Source organism: Sapajus apella, unplaced genomic scaffold (genome assembly GCF_009761245.1).
Source record: "Sapajus apella isolate SASKATOON/1434 unplaced genomic scaffold, GSC_monkey_1.0 scaffold212, whole genome shotgun sequence".
Classification (NCBI taxonomy): domain Eukaryota; kingdom Metazoa; phylum Chordata; class Mammalia; order Primates; family Cebidae; genus Sapajus; species Sapajus apella.
In genome coordinates, this window is record NW_022437152.1 from 747,600 (window position 1) to 759,938 (window position 12,339).

The 12,339-nt window shown below is 57.2% G+C and overlaps 1 pseudogene; it reads left to right on the forward strand.

The window, feature by feature from the left end:
* The first annotated feature begins 140 nt into the window (after positions 1–140).
* The window catches only part of LOC116544328, a 13,031-nt pseudogene continuing 832 nt past the window's right edge, over positions 141–12,339 (forward strand).

Below are 12,339 nucleotides of genomic sequence, written 5' to 3' on the forward strand. Positions count from 1 at the left end.
TGCGGGCGGGCTCGGGCTCGGGCCCCGGGCTTCCGCGGCCCGCGGGGGGGGGGGCGCCGGGGGGGGCCGCGGAGCCGGCTGGGCCGCCGCGCTCGGCCGCGAGTGACAGGCCCGGGGCGGAGGGCGGGGCGGCCGCGGGGATGAGGTCATGCCGAGCGAAAAAAGCCCCTGACGTCACCTGTATCCAATCAGCGCGCGCGGCTCGGGGGCAGGTGACGTCAGCGGAGCCCGGGCTCGGGGTGAGGACAGGAGGCGGCGGCCGCGGGGGGGTGCGGGTCGGGTCGCGCCGCCGCCGCCGCCTTCCGCCCTCCGCGCTCACCCCGGGACCGGCTCTTAAAGGGGCCACCGGCGCCCGGGCCCGGTGCGCGCGGACCCCGCCTCCAGGAAGCCCTCCCGGCCCCGCGTTCTGCGTTCTCCCGGGACCCCCGCCGCGCCGCACAGACCCCGGGCGGTCCCGCCAAGCGGCCCCGGGCGCGAAGTCCTCTCTCCTGCCCGCTCCACCCTCCGCCCAGTCTTTGTTGGCGCGGGGCCGCCGCCGGGAGCCCTCCCCAGACCCGCGCCGTCGCCCCTCGCGTCCCGGGCGCACGTTTTACCTGCAGCGGCTGCGCTCGCCCCGCCGCGACCCCCGCAGGACGGAGCCGGAGACCCCTGACTCGGTCGGACCCGGGACGCTGTGATCACCGACGAGCCGCCCGCCTCGGGCCACACATCCACGAACTCCAGGGGGGGCTCCCCAAGACGACGCTGTCCCCCCCGGCCCTCCCGCTTCCGTGGAAAGCCTCCCAGACGACCTCCGTGCGAGCTGCTGAGTGGCCGCTCCCCGCCGACCGCTGTGGGAACAGCTCCGCGCGCGCGGCGGGGACGCGGCGAGGCCGGGGCAGGAAGAACGCGCGCGTAATTGCACCTTGGTAGGTGCTGGGCGGGAGCGACGGGGTCAGACTCGCGCTGGACGGGAAGGGCGGGCGGAGGCCTCGCTGTCCTCGAGGAAGGGGACAAAGACCCCTGCCCGGGAGCCAAGGAGCCTGGGAGCCTTTGAAGGTAATGATTTTTTTTTTGGGGGGGTGACCAGACACCCCAGACATTTCTAAAAGGCCCCCTTCCCGCTGCCAGGTGGAGAGGGAGCGTGCGGGTGGTCCGCCTTCTGCTTGGGCCTCGCAGGGTCACCCCGCGGCTGTGAGAGGCCTCGGCCGCTGGTTGAATGAAGGGCCACAGAAAATGAAGCTGGCGCGACGACCGCAGAACTCTCGGTGGGCACCCAGGACCCCAGAGCTCGGGGTGCGAAGGCGATTCAGGCTGGGGGTGGGGAGGATTGTGGGCAGCAGGGGGTGCTGAGCGGGGCTCCGGGTCCCCCGTTTCCATACCCAGTCTGCCTGCAGGCCTCAGAGCTGAGCACACAGCTGGCGATTAATAAGTGCTTACAGCTCCCTCCCTGGCTAGCCTGAGGGGACCAGGCAGTTGCCCGTGTGGGGTGGGGGTGGCGGTGGCGTGCGTTCCCGGCGCAGAGTTGGCACACAGGACAAACAAATGCCTTGGTGGGCATGGGGCTGTCCCAGAAGGAAGCCCTGGGAGCCCAGGGGTGACTGGGGTTGGGGCTGTGCCCCAAAGCGGAGGGCCCTGCGAGGAGGGAGGTCCTGGCTGGAGGGGACCCCTGGGCTGGAGCTGCGGGACCCCGACGCGGGTCCTGGTGAGTGGGGGTGAGGGCCGCAGGCTTGCTGGGTTTGAAAAGCGGGAGAGGCTTGGCCCTGGGAGGGAGCAGGACGATTCAGGCTGAGACCCGGAGGGGGCCGGGTGGCCACAGGGAGCGAATGAGGTCCCTGAGGAGGTAGTCGCAGGCTTGGAAGGGCCTGGGACCGCATGCGTGGAGGTTGTTGGTTAGATAGCGAGGCTGTCTTTTGGGGGAAAGCCTCACCTGGCTTGCTCCCCTTGCAAGGCCTAGGTGAGCCTAATGGGGAAGGGACCGGTGCATCTGCTGCCCAGCTGGGATGTGGCCCGCACCTGCCTGTGGCCTGGGAGTGCCTATTGTCCCCTAAGAGCTCTGGTTATACCCTGGGCAGCTCCTGGCCAGGCTGGAGCAGGTGGCAGGCAGCGAGCTTGAATCCCTCCTGGAGGCTCCCAGGGGGTGGCTTGGTGGGGAACGCAGCTTCCCCTGGAGTGCCTGGGCTGTCCCTGGGGAGGGGAGCGCCCTTGGGCGCGATTGTTATAATCCTCCTGGTCATTTTCGTGCAAATAAGCAGTGAGAATCTTAGGTTCTGCCCCCAACCAGGGGGGAGGGTTGGGGAGGTGGCGCCCTGGAGAGAACTGGCTGTGGCTTTTCTGCGGCCCCGCTGCTTGGATCCTTGTGCCCTTTGCACCCGGCAGGGGCCGGCGGGCTGGGCGCTTGCCTGGGGTGGGCGCAGGGGCCTGCGTGCCCCGACCGGCTCAGCTCAGTTCAGATCGGCGGCCGCACCGACTCCCAGCACAGGTGTGGACGTGGGTGGCAGGCGCGACCCAGGGAGGGGGCTTTGGTGTCAGTCCCGACCCGGGCCTATGGACGCCGCCTCGGGTCTCCGAGGCTAGGGAGGCCAGGGAGGCACCAAGGCCGCAGCGAGGGTCCTGGCGGGGCCCAGCAGGCTCGCGCAGGACGCGCGTTCGGGGCCGGACGGGTGGGGTCTGAGCGGGACCGGCCCGGCGGTTCGCGCGCGCCCTCTGCCGTCCGCAGGCTCGCCGCCAGGAGGACGCCCAAGGTCGTTTCCCGAAGCATCCTTATGCGGGAGGAGCGCTGGGCTCACTTTGTCGCTGATGCGCATGTAATTGCTTCAGCTAATTATGTACAGCAAACCTCCGTGCCATGGTTTTCCCAGCCTTTTTAAAGTCAAGGCATAGTTAACTCAATAAAATGCCCATCCCAGCTGTTCAAGTAGGCTTTTTTCCAGTTATTTCTTTAAAAACCTTATTTTTTTATTGTGGTAAAATACAACAGCATACGGTTACATGCCATGTACCATATGAATTATTTTCAAGTGAATTTATCAGCATTAAGTACATTCACGTTGCTGTGTGAGCATCACCACCACCCATCTCTGGAGCTCTTCATCTTGCAAAATTGGAACTCTGTGCTTATTAGACAGAGTTAGTTATTAGTTCCCAACCCCCCTCCCTAGCGTTTGGCACCCATTATTCAAGTAAATGGCATTCTTGTCGTCCAGGCTGGAGTGCAATGGCGTGATCTCAGCTCACTGCAACCTCCATCTCCAGGTTCAAGCGATTCTCCTGCCTCAGCCTCCTGAGTGGCTGGAATTACAGGCACGTGACACCACGCCCAGCTAAATTTTGCATTTTTAGTAGAGACGGAGTTTTGCTGTGTTGGTTAGGCTGGTCTTGAACTCCTGACCTCAAGTGATTCTCCCACCTCGGCCTTGCAAAGTGCTGGGATTACAGGCATGAGCCACCACGCCTGGCCAGTAGATGGGTTTTGACAACTGTGTATACAGTTTTATCACCACCATAATGACACCTAGAAACTTTGTTACTCAAGGAAGTTCCCTGGTGCCCCATCCTCACCCTCTGACCTGTCGCCGTCAGTTACTGCCATCTGTTCCTATACTTCATAGAAATGGAAACATACAGTGAGTGGACTTTTGCCCTGGCATCTTTCACTCAAGGAAATACTATTTTTTTTTTTTCCAGGCAGTCTCTCTGTCGCCAGGCTGGAGTGCAGTGGTGTGATCTCGGCTCACCGCAACCTCTGCCTCCTGGCTTCAAGCGATTCTGCAGCCTCAGCCTCCCGAGTAGCTGGGATTACAGGTGCCCACCACCACGCCAGCCTAATTTTTGTATTTTTTAGTAGAGATGGGGTTTCATCACGTTGGGCAGGCTGGCTTCGAACTCCTGACCTCAAGTGATCCACCCGCCTCAGCCTCCCAAAGTGCTTGGATTACAGGCCCGGCCTTAAGGAAATACGTTTCAGATTCATCCATATTGCTGCTTTCTCACAACGTGATAATAAATATCTCTGTGGTACTGTATTTTATGGGTGTACAGCGATAGTTGAACCAATTCTTTATTTTTTACATGTTAGGTTAGTTTCATATTTGGGCTGTAAAAACCTGCAGTGGGTCTCACGATTTTATCCAGGCTGGACTGAACTTCTCACGGGCTCAAGCGATCCTCCTGCATCAGGCTCTCAAGTAGCTGGGATTACAGGCATGTTCCACCACACCCAACTCCTACGTGTTTTTAACACACTTTTCAGATTACTTTTCTTTCTTTCCTCCCGCCCTCTCTCCCCTATTTCCTTTCTTCCATGATTCCATCCTTCCTGTCTCCCTTTTCTCTCTTGACAGGAGCTCACTCTGTCACCCAGGCCGGAGTGCCCTGGTCGGAACATGGCCCACTGCAGCCTCAACCTCCTGAGCTCAGCGGATCCTCCCATCCCAGCCTCCTGAGTAGCTGGGTCTACGGAAGTGTGCCACCATGTCTAGCTAATTAAAAAAAATTTTTTTTGGCCAGGTCTAGTGGTCTGTATGCCTGCAATCCTAGCTACTTGGGAGGCTGAGGCACAAGAATCGCTTGAACCCAGGAGGGGGTTGCAATGAGCTAAGATCGTGTCACTGCACTCCAGCCTGGGGAACAGAGTGAGACTCCATCTCAAAAAAAAAAATGTATTTATTTATTTATTTTTTTGTAGAGATGAGGTCTCGCTATGTCACCGAGGCTGGCCTTAAACTCCTGGGCCTAAGCAATCCTCCTGTCTCGGCCTTCCAAAATGCTGGGATTACAGGATTCTTTTCTTCCCTAGGTTTTTTTGAGATGGAGTTTTGCTCTTGTTGCCCAGGCTGGAGTGCACTGGTGCAGTCTGGGAGAAACACGGTGGCCGCAGCCCTGGGGCGGATTTGTCTGAGGAATGTGGGTCTGAGAAGTGGGCTTGCCAGGTGGCAGGGTTTCCCACCTTCTGTGTCCTCAGATATGGCTAAGTTGCCCTGACTGGGGAATTTGAACACACACCCCGCCAGCAGGCTAGGAGAACTTCATTTAAAACCCTTGCCAGGGCCAGTTGTGGTGGCTCATGCCTGTAATCCCAGCACTTTGGGAGGCTGGGGCAGGTGGATCACCTGAGGTCAGGAGTTTGAGATCAGCCTGGCCAACTTGGTGAAACCCCGTCTCTACCAAAAAAATACAAAAATTAGCTGGGTGTGGTGGTGGGCACCTGTAATCCCAGCTACTAGGGAGGCTGAGGCAGGAGAATTGCTTGAACCCGGGAGATGGAGGTTGCCGTGAGCCGAGATTGTGCCGTTGCTCTCCAGGGTCAGAGACAAAAGCAAAACTGTCTCAAAAAAATAATAAAATAAAACGCCAGCACCTGGGGTTTGAGGCATTCTGATTGTAGACGCATTTGCTTGATAGATTGATGAGGAGGACACTGGACTGTCTTCTCACGCAGGCTACATATTTAGTTTGAAGACGTCCTTCTGTAGTGCTTTATTGTCTGTCTGTCTCGGCTCACGGCAGCCTCCTCCTCCCTGGTTCAAGCAATTCTCCTGCTTTAGCTGACTGACTTGGGAGTAGAGACGGTGTTTCACCATCTTTGCCAGGCTGGCCTTGAACTCCTGACTTCGTGATCCACCTGCCTCAGCCTCCCAAAGTGCTGGGATTACAGGCGTGAGCCACCGCGCCCAGCCGTATGGCTTGATGTCTTCCTGCTGCACACATTACGCCTGAGATTACGGTTTCAATTGCTTTGTGAAAGGCTTCTTATAAAAACCACGATTTCTGCTGTGCTGTTATTTGTCGTGGGCAGGCTGACGTCAGCTCTCTGACGTTTCTTGCTCCTCCAGGCGGCCGTCAGTAGCTTCACTTGGACTTCCCGGGCAGATGGCCACACCGTCGGTGACCTCACGTTGCTTATTTCCTTGTGTGTTGCTTGGGCTGGGATCACCGTGACGGTGCTGAGCGGATGTGGTGACGGCGGGAGCCTCAGCCTCCAGTTTTGAGAAAGTAGCCAGATGCAAAGCTCAGTGCACACGTTTTCTGGAAGGGTGAATCATAGGGGTGCGTGCGTGGGGCAGGAACGCACCAAGCCAGGGAGGGGTGAAGCACAGGCAAGGCTGTGTCTCACTCAGCTGCTGAGTCTTTTTGAAGTTGGAGCTGGCCGAGTCTGCACACCCCCTCCCGTGAGAACTTGCAGCGATGCTCAGCTCAGAACAGTCCACGGGGGGTGGGGGGGGAGACGAGTTTCTCTGCAAGCCCTTCCTGTCTTCTGCTCTCGTGGGTCGGAGTTACCCTCCTGGGGGATTAACATCCCCGCACCTTCGGGTGGTGTTACTGGCCCCTCTGGGCAGCCGCTGGGCAGGCTGGAGCATCTGAGAGTTTGGGGAGGCTGGAGCAGCGTGCAGAAGCTTCTGGAGCTCCCGTTGCTGCAGGAATGTGATGGTCAAATCACAGGCTGGCCCTCCCTGGGCAGCAAGGCAAGGGACCGAGGCTGGGGCAGGCAGGACCAAGCAGCTGAGACACATGTGAGGGGGTCTGTGCAGTTCCTGACTTCAAATGGAATATTCTAGAGCATCCCGACATGAACAAGTTGCTTGCCAGGCCTGGCCCCAAAACTGTCACCTGGGTGGCTCACTCCAGCATGTGTGCAAATAGCCATAGTTGTCTGCAGCCTCCGTCACCCCTGCATCAGGGAGTCACCCCCCAGCCTCCTGCTAATGCCGCTTCTCCCAAAGGCTATCAGGTCAGGACATAGGGGTGCAGTCAGCGCAGTGGGAGTGCCCAGGGGAAGTCGGTTCCCCTGCTCCGCAAGGGTCTGGATCAGGACACAGGGGTGCAGGCAGCACAGTGGGGGTGCCCAGGAGGGGTGGCTTCCCCTGCTCCACAAGGGTCTGGCACTGTTGAGGCGCTTTTGGTCTAGGCCACTGAGTGGCCACTGGCCACCTCCCAGAGCCACATGGGAGCTGAATGTCTCGGGTGCTTGCCCCGCTGATCTCATCTTTGGAGACCCCGGTCAGCAGCACCTCCACAGTGGCATGCTGGGCCCCTCGGGGAGCAGCTGTCATTCCTGTGTTTGGTGTCATCTGGCGTTGTAGAGACTGGTTTTAGGGGACTCTGTCTTCATCCAGGGTGTCTGTAGACCCCGGCTTATTATGGCCTCTGGCTCAGGACCTCTGGGCACTAAGAAGGGAGGCAGTAGATCCTCTTCCTTGAGGAGGCAGGTCCTGACGGCACTCAGCCTTCCTCAGGTGAGGGCTCTATTCTCCAGCTCTCAGTGTGCCTCGCCATGGCCTGAGGGGAACAGTCACGCCCCCAGGCTTGGGACGGCTCTCCCCATGGCTCATGGCAGTCCCTGGGTTCTGTCAGCCCTGGGAGTGGCTCCCAGCCCAGGCCATACCGGGGCTGTCGAGGCAGAAGTCCACACAGCAAGGCGGCAGAGCTGGGTAGAGTGTGGAGTACACAGGAACCACCTGGCTGTGCCCTGACCCTGGGGCGTGACGTGGTTGCCCCTGCCCTGGCGCCTGGACCATCACTGGCCTGCGTGTGGACTCTGGTGGCGGGGGCCCCTCTTCTCCCCCCGCTGCAGGTCTCCATCCATGGGGTCCCCAGGGCCCCTGCTTCTTGCCCTGTCCTGACCCCTCTGTGACCCAGTCAGCTTCGGGATTTCCCTGCACGTTGGAGCTCAAGCTGGGGCCTCGAACATTCCCAGGCTCTGAGAAAGGTGTTGCCCAAAATGTTGAAAGTGCAAACACGTTGCTCACCACATGGAAATTAGCCCCGGACTGAAACCAATTACGCCTCAAACAAGCTCAGAACCACCCCGTCATTGTGGAGGGCACCTGGGAGGTGTCTCCTGCTGTCCATCTCCAGAAGCTGCCGCGTCTGCGTGTAAGTCCCCAGCAGGGGCTGGACGGGTCACCCTGCTTCTGGGGTGACTCCAGCTGTGGAGCCAGTGGGACAGAGCAGCGTCTTGGGACTCTATGCGGGGTTACATTGCCATCGGGGTGGCCCTGGTGGTGGTGGTTGGGACAGGGCACGGTTGTGCTTTCTCTGTGGGGCCGGGGATTCTCCTGGTCTTCCCCATGGGACAGCGGTGACCATGGCCCTACTGGGCCGCGTGTGTAGCCCACACTTGTCACTCAGCCTCTAACCAGGAGCATGGGGGTGGAGGGGCCATGCTTCCCCCAGCACCCGCAGCCACAGTGTGCTGAGGGCGTTCTCTGCGGGTTCTCGGGGAATGCTGAAGCCCGTGCCGTCAGCTCAGCTGTGCTTCTCTGTTGTTGGTCTTTTGAATGCTTTCCCTCCATTTACTGAGATGAGGAAGCATTTCTCCTCCTTTGTTCTATGAATGTGGTAAAGTGCATGGGTTGGATTTTGAATGTATAATCAGTCTTTCATCCCTGCTCATGATATATTTGCTGAATTTTGTTAGATTTTTACGTTCGCACATGAAATATTTGGCAAATACAGTTTCTTTCTTTTTTCTGAGATGGAGTCTCACTCTGTTGCCCAGACTGGAGTGCCGTGGCACGATCTTGGCTCAGCCCACTGCAACCTCTGCCTCCTGGGTTCAAGTGATTCTCCTGCCTCAGCCTCCCAAGTAGCTGGGATTACAGGTGCCCGCCACCATGCCCGGCTAATTTTTGTATTTTTAGTGGAGTCCAGGTTTCACCACGTTGGCCAGGCTGGTCTTGAACTCCTGACCTCAAGTGATCCTCCTGCTTCGGCCTCCCAAAGTGCTGGGATTACAGGCGTGAGCCACCGCACCTGTCCACATTTTCTTTCTGGCTGTTTCTTTGCCTCGTTTTGCTACCAAGAGGGTGCTAATCTCATGAAGTCAATTGGGAAACATTTCGTTTTTGCTCTCTAGGAGAGCCTGTGAAAGGCTTGCATATTCATTTCCACTTGCTGCCGAAATAAATGACCACAGGTGCAGCCGTTTAGTGTTTAAAACAACACAAATGTATTACTTTAAGGTTCCGAAGGCCGGAAGTACAAAATAGGTCTTAATGGCGGGGCGTGGTGCCTCATACCTGTAATCCCAGCACTCTGAGGGGCCAAGGCAGGCAGATGACGAGGTCAGGAGATTGAGACTAGCCTGGCCAACATGGTGAAACCCCATCTCTACTAAAAATACACAAATTAGCCAGGGCGTGGTAGAACACGCCTATAATCCCAGCTACTCAGAGGGCTGAGGCAGGAGAATTGCTTGAACCCAGAAGGCAGAGGTTGTAGTGAGCCGAGATCACACCAAGGCACTCCAGCCTGGGTGACAGGAGTGAAACTCTGTCTCAAAAACAAACAAAAAATCCAAAATAGGTCTTACAAGCTGCAATGAGGCGGTCAGGGGGTGGAGGTGGGCGCTCTGGGGGGTGTGTTCCCTGCAGTCTCTGGCTCGGACGGTGCCTGCCTGTGGCACATCCTCATCCTCAGAGCACCCCAGCCTCGGTGTCTGTCAGCATCTCTGACTCTGACCCTCTTACCTCCATCTCATCCAGACTCTCAGGATCACGTCACAGCCACCGGGATGATCCAGGTCCCCATCTCAGGGTCCCTAACCTTCACTGCATTGCAAAGTCCCTCTTGCCATGGAGGGTAACAGCAGGGAGGAATCAATCAGAAAGCTACAGCCACAGGTTCCAGGGATGAGGATGTGGACATTTTTGGGTGTCCGTTATTCTGTCTACCATGGTTGGTATTATTTCTTCCTTAAGTGTCTGGAAGAATTCATATGTGAAGACATCTAGCCTGGCGCTTCCTTTAGTGTTCTTAATTTTTAATTTTTATTTTTCAGATGGTGCCTCACTATGTTGCCCAGCCTGGTCTTTAACTCCTGGGCTCAAGCAGTCCCCCCATCTTGGCCTCCCAAAGTGCTAGGGTTACAGGTGTGAGCCACTGTGCCTGACTATGGGAAGGTTTTTTTTTTTTTTTTAATTTTTTTGAGACAGAGTCTTGCTCTTGTTGCCCAGGCTGGAGTGCAGTGTTACAATCTCGGCTCACTGCAGCCTCGGCCTCCTGGGTTCAAGCGATTCTCCTGCCTCAGCCTCCTGAGTAGCTGCGATTACAGGCGCCCACGACCATACCCAGCTAATTTTTATATTTTTAGTAGAGACAGGGTTTTGTCATGTTGGCCAGGCTGGTCTCGAACTCCTGACCACGTGATCTGGCCACCTCAGCCTCCCAAAGTGCTGGGATTACAGGTGTGAGCCACCATGCCTGGCCCGGGAAGGTTTTTAATTACAGGTTCAATTTCTTTGATGGCTGTAGGACTGTTTACAAATCACGATTTCACCTTGTGTCAGTTGTGGTGGAGTTGTGTCTGTTTACAAATCACTATTTCACCTTGTGTCAGTTGTGGTGGAGTTGTGTTTTTCAAGGAATTTGTCTGCTTTATCTAAATTTTCAAGTTATGCATGTAAATTCACTTTATCTCCCCACACCGAAAATAATCAAATGCTCTCTGAGCCTCATTCCCAAAATCTGCAGAACGAGGCCCAAGATTGAGGCCTGGGGAAGGGAGGAAGAGCCCAGCATTTTCTTCCTCTAGGTGGGGACTGCTGTGGGCTGAACGTTCCTCCCCGCAAGTTCACTGTGATGATATTTGGGACATGATTATGTCATGAGGGTGGAGCCTGGAATTACTGAGTTTATAAAAGAGATCCCAGGCTGGGCGTGGTGGCTCACACCTGTAATCCCAGTACTTTGGGAAGGGGAGGTGGGTAGACTGCTTGAGGTCAGGAGTTCAAGGCCAGCCTGGCCAACCTGGTGAAACCCTGTCTCTACTAAAAATACAGAAATTAGCCAGTCCTGGTGGTGTGTGCCTGTAATCCCAGCAACTTGTGGGCTGAGAGAGAAGAATCACTTGAACCTGGGAGGTAGAGGCTGCAGTGAGCCGAGATGGCACCACTGCACTTCAACCAGGGTGACACAGCAAGACTCTTATCTCAAACAAAACAAAACGGAAACTCAAAGAGCTCCCTTGGCCCTCAGAAGACACCAGATTTGCTGGCATCTTTTTATTTATTTTTAGACAGTGTCTCGCTCTGTCACTCATGCTGTGGCACAGTGGCATGATCACCATTTGCTGCGGCCTCAACCTCCCGGCTCAAGTGATCCTCCCACCTCAGCCTCCAGAGCAGCTGGGACCACAGGTGTGTGCTGCCACACCTAATTTTGTTCTATTTTTTGTAGAGACAGGGTTCCTGCTTTATTGCCCTGACTGGACTCAAACTCCTGGCCTTGTGATCCTCCCACCTCGGCCTCCCAAAGTGCTGAGAATACAGGCGTGAGCCTTGCTGGCATCTTTAATTCAGACTGCCGGCTTCCAGAACCCTGAGAAATACACCTCAGCTGCTCATAACAGGCCATGGGATTCTGTTACATCGGCCCAAAGGGGATAAGACCATGTGTTGAACAGGCCGTGACACCCCTCCCGCCTCAGTGATTGCTTTTGCCTCATCAAGGCAAGACATCCCTGCCCTGGGCCAGATGCCAAGAGGATGTGGTGGAGGGCTGCACAGCGAGGGACGGAGCCAGGTGGCCCCTGGTGCTCCCGCCTGTGACCGCCACGGTGTCCAGGGCCCCTGCTGGCCAGGGCACCACACCTGCAGCCCTGGTCTGGTTCAGGGCAGGTGTGTGGGATTCCCAGGGGACACAATGCAGCCCCAGATTCCTCCCACCTGCCTCGAGAGGGAAATAAGCAGACAAATACACCAAGACAGCTATGGGGTGCTGGGGCGAGTGGTTTATTGGATGTTGACAGGACAGAGATCCGAACTCCTAGTGACTGCATAGTGAGTGGGCACCCTGGGCTGTCCTGCAGGGGTGTCCATGCTGGACACAGTGCCAGCAGGCAGGGCTTGGGGACAGGCATGTGCTGCAGGCTGGGGGCGGGGTGGTCTTCAGATGCCGTAAAAGTCATTCTTCTTGGATACGGGGGCCCATGGCATTTCTTAGTAGGAGATCAAAGAGAAGTGCTCATGCTTGGCAAGGCAGGAGGGCGGGAGATAGGGCAGCAGGTGCGGAAGGAGAGTCTGGCTCACTGGGTGCCAGGAAAAGGAGGTAAAGGCAGGGAAGCAACCTCTGGCTCCCAACCAGAGATGGCCACGGTAAGAGTCCTGCAAAGCCAGAGATCAGATCTTGCACTGGCAGCACACAGGGGCACAGCAGCTGGACTGGCAGCAGGATGACCCACAGCCTGAGGAGTAACAGCAGGGCTTGCAGCAGCTGGACTGGCAGCAGCCACAAGAGCCACAGCCCCCCTTAGAGCCCCCACAAGAGCCACAGCCCCCCTTGCAGCCCCCACAGGAGCTACAGCCCCCCTTGCAGCCCCCACAGGAGCCACAGCCCCCCTTGGAGCCCCCACAGGAGCCA